Genomic DNA, 15,013 nt, shown 5'->3' with positions numbered 1-15,013 from the left:
TCCCTCTCCCCCCAGAGATGGCTACCATTAGACACAAATAAATAAATGTGTGTGTATAAAATTATTCTACACATACTTTTATTTGTCAATTCTTTCTCTGGATGTAGATAACATCTTTCTTTATAGGTCCTTTATAATCAATTTGGGTATTTATAGTAGTCAAAACAACTTATTTGTTTAAAGTTGTTCCTTTTTATATTTAAGTGGTTTTATTTTCTTTAAATTAATTTATTTGTTATTAATTTTCAGCAATCACTTCTATAAGTCTTGAATTTTCTCCCTTCCCCTCCCCAAGATGGCTTGCAATCTTATATGGGTTCTACACATACATTCTGAATGAAATCATTTTCACATTAGTCATGTTGCATAGAATTAAAATGAATGGGAGAAATCAGGAGAAAAACCAAACCAAAACAAAATATAAGACAAAAGAAAATAGTCTGCTTCATTCTTTGTTCCAATTCCATAGTTCTTTCTCTGGGTGTGGATGGCATTTTAGCTCAACAGTCCTTTGGGAATGTTGAGGTTCTTTCATTGCTGTGAAGGGCTAAGTCTATCAGAAACAGTTCTCACACGTGGTAGATGTTACTGTGTGCAATGTTCTCCTGGTTCTGCTCCTTTCACTCAGCATCAGTTCATGTAAGTCCTTCCAGGCCTCTCTGAAGTCCCCCTGTTCATAATTTCTTATAGCACAATAGTATTCCATTGCATTCGTATACCACAACTTGTTCATCCATTCTCCAACAGATGGGCATCCTTCTATTTCAAGTTCTTTGTCACCACAAAGAAAGCTTCTATAAACATTTTAGAACATATAGATTTCTTTCCTTTTTCCCTAATTATCTTTGGATATAGACCAAGTACTGGTATTGCTTGGTCAAAGGGTATAGGTAGTTTAATAACTCTTTGGGCATAATTCCATATTGTTCTCCAGTATTAGTGGCCCAATTTTTCCACATCCCCTCCAACATTTGTCACTTTTCCCTTCTATCATTTTAGCCAGGTACGTGTCTACAATATCTCAGGGTTGTTTATATCCTGATAGAGAAGGCCCAAGACACTGAACCCAAGAAACTTGGGTATAGCAACACCTTCAGCGCAATGTCATCAGCCATCAACCTAGGAATTATGTTCTTCTGAAGATGCTACAGCCCAGGCTAAAAAAACAAAACAAAACAAAACAAAACAAAAAACAAACAAACAAACAAAAAAGACTCAGAAAAGAAAGTTTTTGTCACCAAAATCCTCAGCCATGTCAAATGTTTCAGTGACAGAAACTGATATGATATTTGTCAGTAGAAAATACGTTAAAAAGAGAAATTAACATCTGTTTTGCTGCTGTGCCCTGAAGACTATGGGACCTTTCCATCTGGCTTGCAACTGAAATCTTCAATATGTGTTTTCCTTTCCATTAAAATGTGAGCACCTTGAGAGCAGGGGCTGTCATACTTTTCTATTCATATCCTCAGAGCTTGGCACTGTGCTTTGTACATGGTAAATGCTTAATAATTATTTTTATACGTATATATAGATACAGATAGATATAGATTTTTTTAGATTAATAGATATGGTGCTGGATCTTTGAAAGCTCAGAAAACCATAGCCTAGTACACATTTTGTCTTCCATACTCATTCACCTAAGAGCAAGGGAGAAGACATACAACATAAACAGAGGAAATGGAAGAGCAGGCATTCAGGGCCATGTGCCAGCCTTTAGACGGATATAAGGAACTTTCTCCCGGCTACTAGCCTAAATGATTTTCTTCCCTCAATCACCACTAGGAAAAGGAAAAATATGTGGCTTTTTCATTCCCTTTTGTATACACATTTAGTTATGGCTTAGCAGCCAATTAAAAGATTTTATTCACCTTGCAATAAGTAAACAAGAAGCATTTACAGAGGATCTGTACATGCTCTGAGTCAGAGACACAGCCTCTGCATTTCATATTATCCCAAGCTTTCAAAAAATGGATTTATCAATTGGATTTACCTTTAAGTTGACTAAAGACAAAGGTCCCTGAACATGGTCCCAGGTCTGAACACTGAGAGCTCATTGGCCAATTTCTTTCTCTCTGATATGTTGACAGAAATAGAATACAAATTATACAAAATAGAATATTTGGAAATAGAATACAAAGAATACCAAAAAAACCAGAATTATGTATTAAAAAGAAATAGTGCTTCCAGTAGCAGGTTGTAGAAATGTCACAGCTGGGGTTGACTTTTCAGTTTCTTTCTCATACTTTCTCCTTGCCTGTTTAAGTGGAACAGAAGGGAAAGGGAATGAGGTTTATTACCTGGGTGGCAACTACCCTGATTTCTTTCCTGAGGGAACAGGAGAGAATGATTTTGTTAATTTATTGAACTCTTTATGGTCTCAGTAAACATAGCAGCTAATCATGCCTGATCCAGTCACAGCTGACTTCTTGGATTCTGTCACTCTCTGTCTTCTTCATTTTTTGTTTAGCACTTGTTTCTTCTCTGCAGTCTTGCCTTTGTGTTTCTGTATTAACAGCTACTTGGCTAGAACACCATTACCACATAACAGAACAAGTATAGAGTCCCAGGACAATTGATCCTTCATTCTTCACAATTTCTCCCTTTGTGTATGCAGAAACCCTGGACAAAAGTCTCTTCCATGCCAAAGGACAGGGAAATCAAATAATATTAGAAAAATATACATACACTTACATTAGCTCACCAAGTCCATATGATCTTTGGTCCTCCAAATTCTCTATGACCTTTAGTCTTTTATTTTCATCATGACTCAGGGAGGTCCAGGTTATACTACGTCTTTTAATAAGTCCTACCTACAGGTATATAGGGAGGACCTGATTAGTGTGAATAATCCTGTGAAGTGGCTGAAATATTCTAATTCCCACGACATGTTTCCATTAGGCTGAAACCAATGACTCCATTTTATGCCATTATAACTTAAAAAAGTGCAAATAATGTGATCATTTCATGGGATTCACTATTCATACTAATCAGGGTATAGCCATATTCTTGAAACTTGTATTTACTTTCTATGTATAGTAAATAAACCAGATAATAAACCATAAATGAAATAATGTGATCTTACTGAGAACCCATCTGGAAGTTTCATTTCATATGATAAATAAGACAAGATCTTTATTTTAGCCTTACTTCCCCATCCAAAATTTAATATAATCTATTTTTCTTAAAGCTGAAATGACTATAGAAAAAGAGGTATGAATTTGGAGGCAGAAAAATGTAATACCAAGCCTAATTCAGATATTTGTTACATGTGTGAAATAAGAAAGTTGCCTTTATCTCTCTAGTTTTCAATTTCTAATTTTTAAACTGAAGGGTTTGATGGCCTCTAAGGTCTCTGCTAGTCATAAATTCTATGGTCTTGGGAAATAAGAGTTTATATTATGAATGTCTACTGTAGGTTTTGTTGCTGCCTTTCAATAATAAAGAAGACTACTAGATATTTGTTACAAATGCTTTCTGTTTCTTCAAATATAATTTATGCTAATATTAGTGTATCTCTATTAGGAGTCCTTAAATATAATGCATCTATTCTAAAATCGGAGATTTGTAGTATTCTCTGGAAGAAATCACAATAAAATCAAATCTTTTTTTTTTTAATTTACGGAATAAAACAAGCATTTTCCCACAACATAGTATAATAAATCAAGACTTATACATTAAATGAAATAGGGGTCTATGCTGGAAAAGTCAGCGGATAAGTATCTGACATGCTTGAACTCTCATCCTGGCTTTATTATTCATTTGTTGGATGACCTTGGACAAGTTTAAATATTTCTAGGCCTTAGTTTACCATCCTCACAAAGAGGTGCTTTAACTAAATGATCTCCGAAATCCTTCTCAGGCCTATAATAATAATAACAGCTTACAACTATATAATATTTTAGAGATATGACATACATTATATATGATCTAATTTATTCCACACAACTACCAAATATTCTTGTGCTAGTTACTGAAGCTAAGTACCTGTACTCAGGACACTTTAGACTTCAAATCTGAACACAAATTAGACTTCAGGCCTGGTACCAAACCTTGACACAGGCATTGCTATTACAAACCACAGTGCCCATCAACACTTTTCCTTTTCCATTTTTTTCCAAAGAAATGAGTCTTTTGTGCTTCCTAAGTGTGCGGTAACTGACAAAGTCTAAAAATTCAGGCTATTACCTTATGAACCATGCAACTGAATTTATTAACTAGCTTAAAACAGCATATGACTTCATGAAATTACTAGTGAGAAATGGAAATTGAGGAACAAATTCCTATTGATTACAACTTTGAAACTGTTGGAGCAACAAGTTAGTAGGATAAAAGAGTGTATTCTTCTCCTACACAAAAGAGAGTACTGAAGAAAATTGTCTCCAACTTTAAAAAGATAATGGGGAAAACTGTATGTAAAAAAGTAGGGGTAAAATAATTATAAAACAAATAAGCAAAAGAAGTCTAAAGGAGGAGAAAACATGTACCAAACAACTCTGGAGTCTGATATTGACTTGAAAAAATAGTCGTGAGAGATGGACACATGCTGTAAAACATTTTCTTAGACATCCGGTTTTGATATGTTCACATTGTCAGTACTTATATAAGTTGTCATGCCAATAAACTGATTGAAATTGAAATTTATCCCACTTTGGTGCTGGTTGGATCACTTTTCACTAGAACCAAAGAGATAAATTAGAAATAGTAGGCAGCTATATGAAAAATTCACCATGTTCATGAACAAATTGTCTTATCAACTTTGCAATCAAGGTTTAATGCCTTGCTCCTTTCAAGGTGCAAGGCTTTTCTTGGCACTATGCCTGGAATGATCCAGAATTCATCTGGACTGAGAAAAAACATTATTTAACTTAGCTATCAATAGAAATTGGTTTAATAATAACATTCAGCTGCATGATCAGACACTTATTCTAAGCACCATTGTCGTCTGGAGAAATTCAAGAGTGATCAGTGGTACGTTAGAAACGTCTAAGATGAGTTCAGTGTAATGATGCTATTAATAGATTAGGGAATTGATTGAATTTCCCTCTGAACCGTTTTTAAAAGTTTACTTTTGCAGCTCATTTTAATGTCACAGTTATGTTTTATATATACTACCCTCCTGATGGAACCTTATTTATTAATAAAGAAAACCAAATCAGCAAAAAAAACAAAAAACAAAAAACCAACTTAACTGCCACAGTGATCACTTCTGCCAACATAGACAGCATTCCTTGCTATTAGAGTACCTCACTGCTACTAGAAGCAAGTTATATTTCATTATATGTTTCCAGGACAAATATTGTTTATTCAGATGCTCAAAGTTCATCTTCCTTTTGCTGATCTTTTCATATTCATTGCATTAGTGATTTTTTTGTACTCTTTGGGTTCTGTTAATTTCACTATTTTATTCTGCCTTCATTCATACAAATCTTAACATGTTTCTCTGAATTCTTCATAGAATAAATAAGATTAATCTGACATGATCTGTTTTAATGAACCCCTATATCTTTGTAGAAGTTCACCAAAAATAATGTTTTTAGATTTTTGCCAGGAATCAAATGTCTTGCTCACTGGCCTAGAATGTAAATTTTCCACTCTCTCACCTTAAAAAAAATGATATAGTGCTTGTTCTTCCCCAACTCTGATTCATTTTTATCATTTTCTAGGATCTCTCAAAGATCACTGACAGGGACTCATATAAGATCTACCACGTCTTTCAGTTTCTGAGACTATAGGTTATCTATATTTAGTGACTTGAACTCTTACTGTCTTTCTACTTATATATCAACCTCCTAGAAACAGTGCTGTTCTGTCCTGTTCAGATCACAGGAGATTCTTCTTGACAAGTTAAAAAAAAAAAAGAAAGAAAGAATTGGTCCACTTGCATCCTCCATTTTCTTAGTGATCATCATTCCTGCCAAGCTGTGTTTCCCCAGTTCTTAGATCCTAATCTTTCTCTCAAGATAGTTTAAAACAAAGCTATCAAATCCTCTTTTTGTTATATTTACCTTTCCTTGATAGCTGTAGTTCATTCTGAGATTTAGTAGCCAGCATTACAGTATTTTATTAGATAGTATATATTCTTCCTTGGATTCCTTGATTCCTGTCCTTCATTCCATCTTAGGTAGATATCTTTTTAAAAAATACTTAACATTTATATAGTGCTTGCTATGTGTCAGGTACTGTGCTAAGCATTTTATAATCATTATCACCTTTGATCCTCAAAAGATCCCATGGAAATATGTGCTGTTATTATCTCTATTTTGCAGATGAGGAAATAGAGATTAAGTGACTTTCCCAGGGTCACACATCCAATAGACATCTGAGGCTGGATTTGAACCTGTACAGTCAGGTCTGCCTGACTCTAGGCTGACCATTCTATCCATTATGCTACCTAGTTGGCCCTAACTTAAGTGCATTGGTAAGTTCTCTATGTATATTCTTTTGTGTTTTTAGATAAGTCATCTCATTCCTTTACATTCAAATGATTAATTTTCTTCTGTTTGAGATTTCTTTCTTTAGAGCTTCTAGTTGCTCTTGGGTTGATTTCTCTGGAGAATTTTAGTCCATGAGCTCTGATATTTCTTCCAAACTATTATTTTAAAAAAATATTCATTCAGGGTTTGAATCAGACAATTTTTCACTTTTTCCTATCACAAAGTCCAAGGTGACTTAGTCACTTACTCCTAAGGTTCCCATCATTTCCTCTCTAGCAATCACTTCCCCATTATTTGTGAGAATCAGATCCAGAATAGAGATTCTCTTCATTTGTGACTTCCGTTTTGGAGGAAGAAACTATATTAAGATAGGTCAATAAATTATTCTGTTCTGTTTTGGGTAGAGAAAGAGTTTCACCAGATATATGGATAGTTCATGTCCTTCATCAATAATATACATGTTTATTAACTCTTTCTGTTCAAGTAGTTTCTGGTATACTACAAAAACAGTAGTGCTACTAATTTATCCATAATTACTTTCACTTGATTCTATGATTTTCTTCTGGTATTCTACCCTCCTAGTAGATATGTATATCTACACCTTTCCCTAGCCTGGGTTAGGTGCGTGTGCTTTTTAGTAAAGGCTATTTCTCCAGAGCTATATTTCTGCCATAAATAACCATGTTACCATGTCGCAGTTATTTATATAAGACTAAATTATTTCTTTCCATTATTCTCTTCATCTTGCTTTTTAACTACATTTTGAACACTTTCATATACAGAAATAAAACCATGACTTCTATTATAGGCTCATTTCTTTGGTGTTTCTTTCCTAGAGTTTCTGGATGTCTGGGTTGCAGTGTTTTCAGATGCTGCAGCTAAACTTTATGATATCTAGCTTAAGGAAAGATTTTTTTAAAAGGTTAGGAATAATACTTGGAGGCAAAGACAAGAAGACAATAAATAACTGATAACAATGAGACAGTAGAAGTATTAAATTCCTATTTTGCTACTATCTTCATAGAAAATTAATCTTTGGCTTGGAAGCCCATACTGAATCTCTCCATGATATTGAGAAGTACAATTATCATGTTAGCCAATAAGAATTTATTAGAAGTTACTGCATGCTGGGGTATTGTTCATCCTCCATTCTCAAAGATGGCCAATGACATCAGGATGGTGATGTCTTCACTTGCAAGTGAACTGGATTTAAATGAGGCCGAGAATTGCAAAGTCATCAGGCTCATTCTCCTCCAGAGTCATCAGAGTCCAGTGGTAAGACATAGGTCTGGATGACTGGTGACATCTCCAGATGCAGTGGGAGACCTTGGCCACTGGGGATACAAGGAAAGGAAAGATATATCTCCTGCCCTCAAGAAGCTCACATTCTAATAGTGAAGATATCAAACAAATAGCTGTATTTATATAAGATATAGGTAGGTAGATATAGTTACAGTTTGGCATATAAGCATGTATATAGTGTGTGGGTGTGCATATATATATATATATGTATATATATATATACATATATATGTATAATGTAAAAGAAAGGTAATTGTAGGATAGAGGCACTACCAGAGGGGTGTGGGGAAGGGGGTATAGGGGAGGTAGGAAGGAATTACCTACAAGAAGAAAGGCCTCTTACAGAAGACGTAAAAGATGCTAGGCAGAAAAGGTGAGCAGGGGAAGAATTCCAGGTATGGGGAAAGCCAGTGAAAAGACATAGTCAAAAGTGGAATGTCTATGTGAAAGAGGGCAAGTAGAACAATGAGACTGAATCATCCAGTGCATGGAGAAGAGTAAAGTATAAGGAGACCAAAAGACGTAAGAAGGTTTCAAGCTATAAAATTTTAAGTGTCAGAGGAAAAGTTCATCTCCATATTTTAGGCATTCAATGCTCCTTCAAAACCAAAATATCATGATCAGCTTCTTCATATTAGTCAATATGTATAAAGAATGTAGTTCTATATGCCAGTCGCAGTACTAGATTCTATAAAAATGGGTCACAAACATCCAGTTCCTACACCAATAGGAACTCACACAATAGGTAAGGCCAATAGAATGAAGAAACCATAGATAACAGATAAGATTGGCTGTTAAGACTGCATCTGGGAGAAAGATGTCAGAATTAGATTAAATAATAACTTGTAGGTATAAAGTAATAACTGAGGGGTTAAAATGCAAAAAATACCAATGAAAACTATCTTACATATGTATTAGAGAGATTTCTGATCTGAAGAAAATGCTTAAAGATTTTTTAGATAAAGAGTTTCTGCAAATTTCTAAAACTGTAAGTGAAAGGAAAGGTGTTAACCTGCATTGGTAGGGGGAGTTTCCTGATTCAGTAATTCCCTGTAGAGGTGAAATCATAGATATAGTCTTTACTCCATAACCTTATGATTGCTACAATTAATAGAATTAAATTTTCATGGTTCAGTAGAGTCTTAAATTTGGAGTTACAGGACAAGGCTACAAATACTGTTCTGCCGTTGGCCACCAGATGTGACCTTGGGTTTAATCTCTAATGATCTCCATTCCTTCATCTAAAAAATAAGGAAAGTTGGTCTGTGTAACATTTTACATCCCTTACAGCTCTAAATCTCTGATTTTATGTCTCTACTATATTGGCCACATCTTATAGGAAAGAAGGAAAAAGTACCCTTTCAGCTCAAACTTCTCTTTTAATAGTGTTATAGCAGAATGAGCTGGTTTTCCCACAGAATGAAAAGTAATCTATTAATGCAAACTGTACAAGGGCAGGCCTGAGGGCATGACTAGACAGCGATTTTGAGGCTAAAAGACCTTGGGGTTTTATTTGATTCAATATGGGTCATCAATATAACGGGAATATCCCCTAATCAGGGGTGGGGAACCTTGGGCCTCCAGGTCATATGTGGCCTTCTAGGCCTTTGGGTGTAGTCTTTTGACTGGAGTCCAAGTTTTACAGAACAAATCCTTTTATTAAGGGGATTTGTTCTGTGAAGTTTGAATTTAGTCAAAGGATTGCACTTGAGGACCTAGAGGGTCACATATGGTCTAGAGGCCACAGGTTCTCCTGTGAATTTTGTACATAATGCCTTGAGCACTATACTAAATTTGAGCATGACATCACAAGAGGATAAATTCAAGTGGATCTAGAGTAGAAGGATGGTTTGAAATTAAATTGTAGAAGACCATCATTTGAAGAAATGGAGAATGTTTAACCTGGAAAAGAGAAGACTTAAGGAATAGCTATCTGCAAAATTTTTTCCTTGTAAGGACAATTAGGAATAGGGATGACAGAAGAAAGGTATGGAAAACAGGTACTATCTTTAAGGAAGAAATTGCTAATAATTATTACTGACTAAAACTCAAATGACTGTCTTTGTTAAGACATAGTATCCTTGTCAAAGAAATTTTTTTTTAAGAAGAGGTTGGATGATCGCTTGGCTAAGATGTTCTAGAGATGCTTTTTGCTTCCCAGTCTCCTGTGTTCATTTTCTTTGACTTTCCTCCCTCTCCTCCTTCTCTCTCTCCCCGTGTCTGTCTGTCTGTCTGTCTGTCTGTCTGTCTGTCTGTCTGTCTGTCTCTCTCTCTCTCTCTCTCTCTCTCTCTCTCTCTTTCTCTCTCTCTCCCCCCACATTCAATTAACTGCCAGGTCCTAATGATTTTACCTCCACTATATTTCCTGCATCCATTCTATTTTTTCTATGTACACTATCACTGTGTTTGGTACAAACCCTCACTGTTAACTTTCTGAGCAATAACCTTTAATAATACCTTCCTCCAATCCCTCCCTCCTCAAACAGAGTACATTCATAGGCATGCATAGCACTTTTTGTCAGCATCTGAACATAGGGAATATTATTTTATTTTTTTCTAAAGGCAAACATTTTTTGAGTACTTCATCATGAAGAACATTATTTTTATTAAGCAAACTAAATAAACTAAAATTTACTATCTTTTAAAAAATAACATATAAATGTAATTTAAAAATGCAAGCTTACAAAATAAAACACCAGATACTTAATTTTTCTACACTGATAACTTGGTATGAGCACTAGTACTATGATTTTCGTTGCCAAAAATACCAGATCACAGCAGGGATGTATTGATGGTGTCCACAACAAGTAATATCATTGATAATTATTGAGACCATTTTTCCATTTAGTAATGGTATAATCTTGTGTTTCATAATGCTGTCCATCCCCTGATGTCTCAGATAACATTGCAAAAGGAAGAAATGTAAATATGCTTTGGATTATGAGATTACATTGACATGATTCATAATGAAACCTTTCTCAAAACTCACTTTTTTTCATAGTAATCCCTAAGTGATCTTTCACTTGCTGTCCAGCACAGATCAGTATCTAACCATCACACTAAAGACACCACTCATCTTGTTTTTTTTTGCTTAGACAGATAAACTCAATTGCCCTCTTTGACAATACATTAATTTTTATCTGTAAACTAAAACTTGAGCATGAGAATAGACCAGCACTTAGAATTTTGACAGTTATTGCTTTTAAACACATTCATTAGCCCTATTTGGTTTTCTTAATTCTGTTTTAACAAATGCTGAATAGATATAAGCTGTGTTTGCTGTAACATTATAGAACATGTATCACTTTAACTTCCCAGGCTTTCTTCACATTTTTTCCTTCCCATACTCTTTGTTCCAGCCAAAATTACAGTACCCCTCATATTACCCTTCATGACTCCAGCATCTTACAACGCCCATTCACTTTCCTAGGTACATAAGTTCCTTGGTTATTCCTATAAGAAATTAAGCTCCCCTCCCACATATTCTTGAATAAGAATCACAGTTTATGTCACATTTATGAACTCCAAAACAACATCCACTGCACTCCCTACTATCTTTCTGCAAAAGAGAAAATTGAAATTTGCTAACTGGACTTGAGAACACTAAATCCAATATTATACCACATATTACAAACATTAGAGTTATATTATTCCACACCATAGAGTTCTGTGTCATGCTCTTCACCAAAAATTCCCTTTCCTTTTAAAATAGTCAATAAATTGTCAAAAACATTTATTTAATTACATGAATTATTTAATTCAGTCATTCTCAGCAATTCAATGTGCCAGGCACTGTGTTAAAAGATTGAGGATACAAATATGAAAAAAAACACAATCTCTGCCCTCCAGGAAACCTGAAGTGTAGTGAGGAAAGATCACACAAAATAAGAAACTGAAAAGCAGGAGGTAGGAGCAGAACGGCAGGTAAAGAAACCCAACTCAAGAGAACAGTGGACAAATCAGGGAAGTCCCAGAGAGAGCAACCAGGTGAGAAATGAAATGTTCAAAGCAGAACTTCCTCCTTAAATAGAGGTTTTGAAGTTTATGGTTCCAGTCTCTTAGTTGCAGGGTCAGAGGGTCATGATGAGGTGGAGTACCAAGACCAATGGGATCTTATGGGTTGATGAGGTTTTCCCAATAATAAGAATCCTGGGACATGGAGGAAAAGTAACAGATGTCCCGGAGTAGCCAGAGGAGAAATAGAGAGAAAATCTATGATTTTGAAAACTATGAATTCCATCTCTAGTGTTTTTGACTCTCTTTGCCCATGTGTAGGTAAGGTATTAAGTGATTATTGAACCTGATGACTCTGAAACCATCTTATACACCATACTAGAGAATGTAAAAGCAGCCTGCAGGAAAATACTTGACCTCCCACTCCCATCCTGGACAGTGAACAAACATGTTTAGTTTAGCTGTTTCAACAGGTAGCAGAAAAATTTTGTTTCTCCTCTTTGGACCTCCAGAAAGTTCAGATCTTTTATCTAATGTTCAAGATTTTATTCCTGATATATTTGAACCTCACTACCTACCTTCTATAAGAGTTAATGCTTTTTATCACTCACTACTACGCAGAATCCACTTTGGTCCAAGTTTTACTATCTTACTTCCTGGGCTTTTCTTTTGTTCTTTTGAAATTCAAGACAGATGGATTGTACTAGGAACTGATCAGGCCCCTCTGACTCAAACTTTGTGATTCTTTTTGATTCTCTAATTGTGGGTTTAGAGTGTATTTGGTTCTGGAAGACTAGTGACTTTGGAAATATCTCCAGACAACTGATAAACTGGGAAATTAAGGGGTGAACAACAGAACCTGCATATCAATTCACAACCTTAATACTCTGAATCTAGTTATGGCATCCTACAACTAATTCTTCCCACATGATCCCAGAAGGCCCCCAAAGGAGGGGCAATGCTTCAGTAGCCCATACAATTATACAAAGGAAAGTATAACTGCATGGTAAATGAAAAGAAATGAGGAGTAGACAGATTTTAGAAAAACCTGGAAATATATGAACTGATGCAAAGTTAAGGGTGCAGAACCAGGAGACCATTGTACACAGTGACAGCAATATTATGATCATCAACTATGAATCATTCAGTTATCCTCAGTAACACAGTGATTCAAGACAATCCCAAAGGTCTCATGAAGAAAATGTTTTTCACATCCAGAGAAAGAACTAGTGGAGTCTGAATGCAGATTGAGGCATATTATTTTCACTTTCTTCATTTGTAAGGGGTTTTTTGGTCTATTTCTCCTTTTACAACACAACTAATAAGAAAATATGTTTTACATGATTACATATTATATAATATATATCAAATTGCTTACCATCTTAGAGATGAGGGAGGGAGAAAGTTTTGGAACTCAATTTTTAAAAAAATAAACATTAAAATTTGTCTTTAGATATAATTTAAAAAATAATATAATAAAAACAGGTTATTTTAATTATTCTTTAAGAAGTGTATTTCATGCACATTCAAGTTAAGGCCATTCATTTGATATTAATTTCCTTTTAAATAAATCATGACTCCTGTGTATAAAAATCACACTAGTTATGATTAGGGCAAATGAATATAACTAACTTTCAGATAATTATACATAATCTACCATCAGATGATGAATGCTATTAAAGTTTAATTATTTTTTCCAAGGGTACTATCTACAATATTCAATGATGTTTTAAAAAGCACAGAGAGCACTCTTCAGATGCACGTTACTACTTTAATTTGCTTAACAAAAATTATAGTTTTTGTCAGCCCTGCAATGTTAGAGAATCAGACTCCATATTTCTTAAATTTCCTATTTTATTCCTTTGTATATTCTATGGAATAAAGAATAAATATGAATATTTCGCATTGCCCAATCTAATCATATCTAGTTTTGTCCCAGTGTTTCTGTGATACAGAGGGACCTATGTAAATCTCTATTGTTCTGTGGGACAGTCACAACACCTGGCCAAACTTTATGCTGAACCTTAAATTAAACAAGAGCAATTAATTATTTAATTATTCAAATGATCCTTAGACCTCTGAATTTCATTCCCAATTCTTTAGTGATGAGGTTAAAATGGAAGAGACTGCTAAGAATCATTTTAAAAAATAATTATTTATAAACATTGTTGTTCCATCCATTGATGTTCCATCATTCATGATTCTTCATGACCTTGTTTAGGGTTTTCTTGGCGACAATATTGGAATGGTTTGCCATTTCCTTCTCCAGTAGATTAAGACAAACAGGTTAAGTGACTTATCCAGGATCCCACAGCTAATATGTGTCTGAGGTCAGATTTGAACTCATGTCTTCCTGATTCCAGAGCCAGTACTCTACCCAATAAGCTGCCTAGCTGCCTTAACTGAATTATTATACTCTAAATAAAAGATCTTTCTCATGTATATTGAATATGCAAATAGCCTGAGTCTTGTCACTCTTGTCATTCTTCTGACAAATGAAAAAACCAAAAAAAAGGAAAAAGAAAGAAAGGAGTGAAAGGAATATGGAGGACTGCCTCACTGGGCCACCTCAGGAAAGCAGATAAAGGGTCAAGAAGAGTTGTTTTTATCTTACAGTCAAAGACAACAAAAAGCATTGTTTCATAGCCACTTGTGGCAATTTTAAAAATAATGATGTGAAGAAATTTCGTAAGTTCTACGAATAACTCTGCAGGACCCACAAAATTAAATCTCTGTATATATTAATATTCAGTAGCTACAATGCAAAATTGGTTACAGAAGATAACAGTGAAAATATTTTGGAAAATTTGATTAAAAAGGAAGAAATGAAAGATGGCAAAAGTGTGCACATTACAATAAGCTTCCTTTCTATATTGCATAAATGTTTTTTTCATTAAAAGAGTCCAGAAGCTCTGAACAAAGATAACATCAAATAATATCAGACACATACCCTAAGTGAACTATATTTATTTCAATAGAAAATAACTGATTGTAAATTGGGGGTCACATCTGAATCAGTTGACTGTGCCCGATCAGATTACTACTTTGTAAGAAAAGAGTCAAAACAATGACAAATTAGAAGGAACAGTAAATTCTTGGAGAATAATTATGTTGTGCAATTAAGATAAACCTAATCTAACTTATTTAAAGAAGGAGTTGAAGCTTGAAAATGAGAACCAGATTAAAGGATAGAAGTCAGTATCAACTATCACTATTTCCTAAGGAAATGCAACTGATAGAAACCAATAAACATAATGAGAGGATCAGAAGAGTCAGCTTCTTAGCCAAGCACACACTTGATCTATCTGATATATAGAGAGATC

This window comes from Notamacropus eugenii, chromosome 4 (genome assembly GCF_028372415.1).
Source record: "Notamacropus eugenii isolate mMacEug1 chromosome 4, mMacEug1.pri_v2, whole genome shotgun sequence".
Classification (NCBI taxonomy): domain Eukaryota; kingdom Metazoa; phylum Chordata; class Mammalia; order Diprotodontia; family Macropodidae; genus Notamacropus; species Notamacropus eugenii.
Note: the sequence above shows the minus strand (reverse complement) of the source record.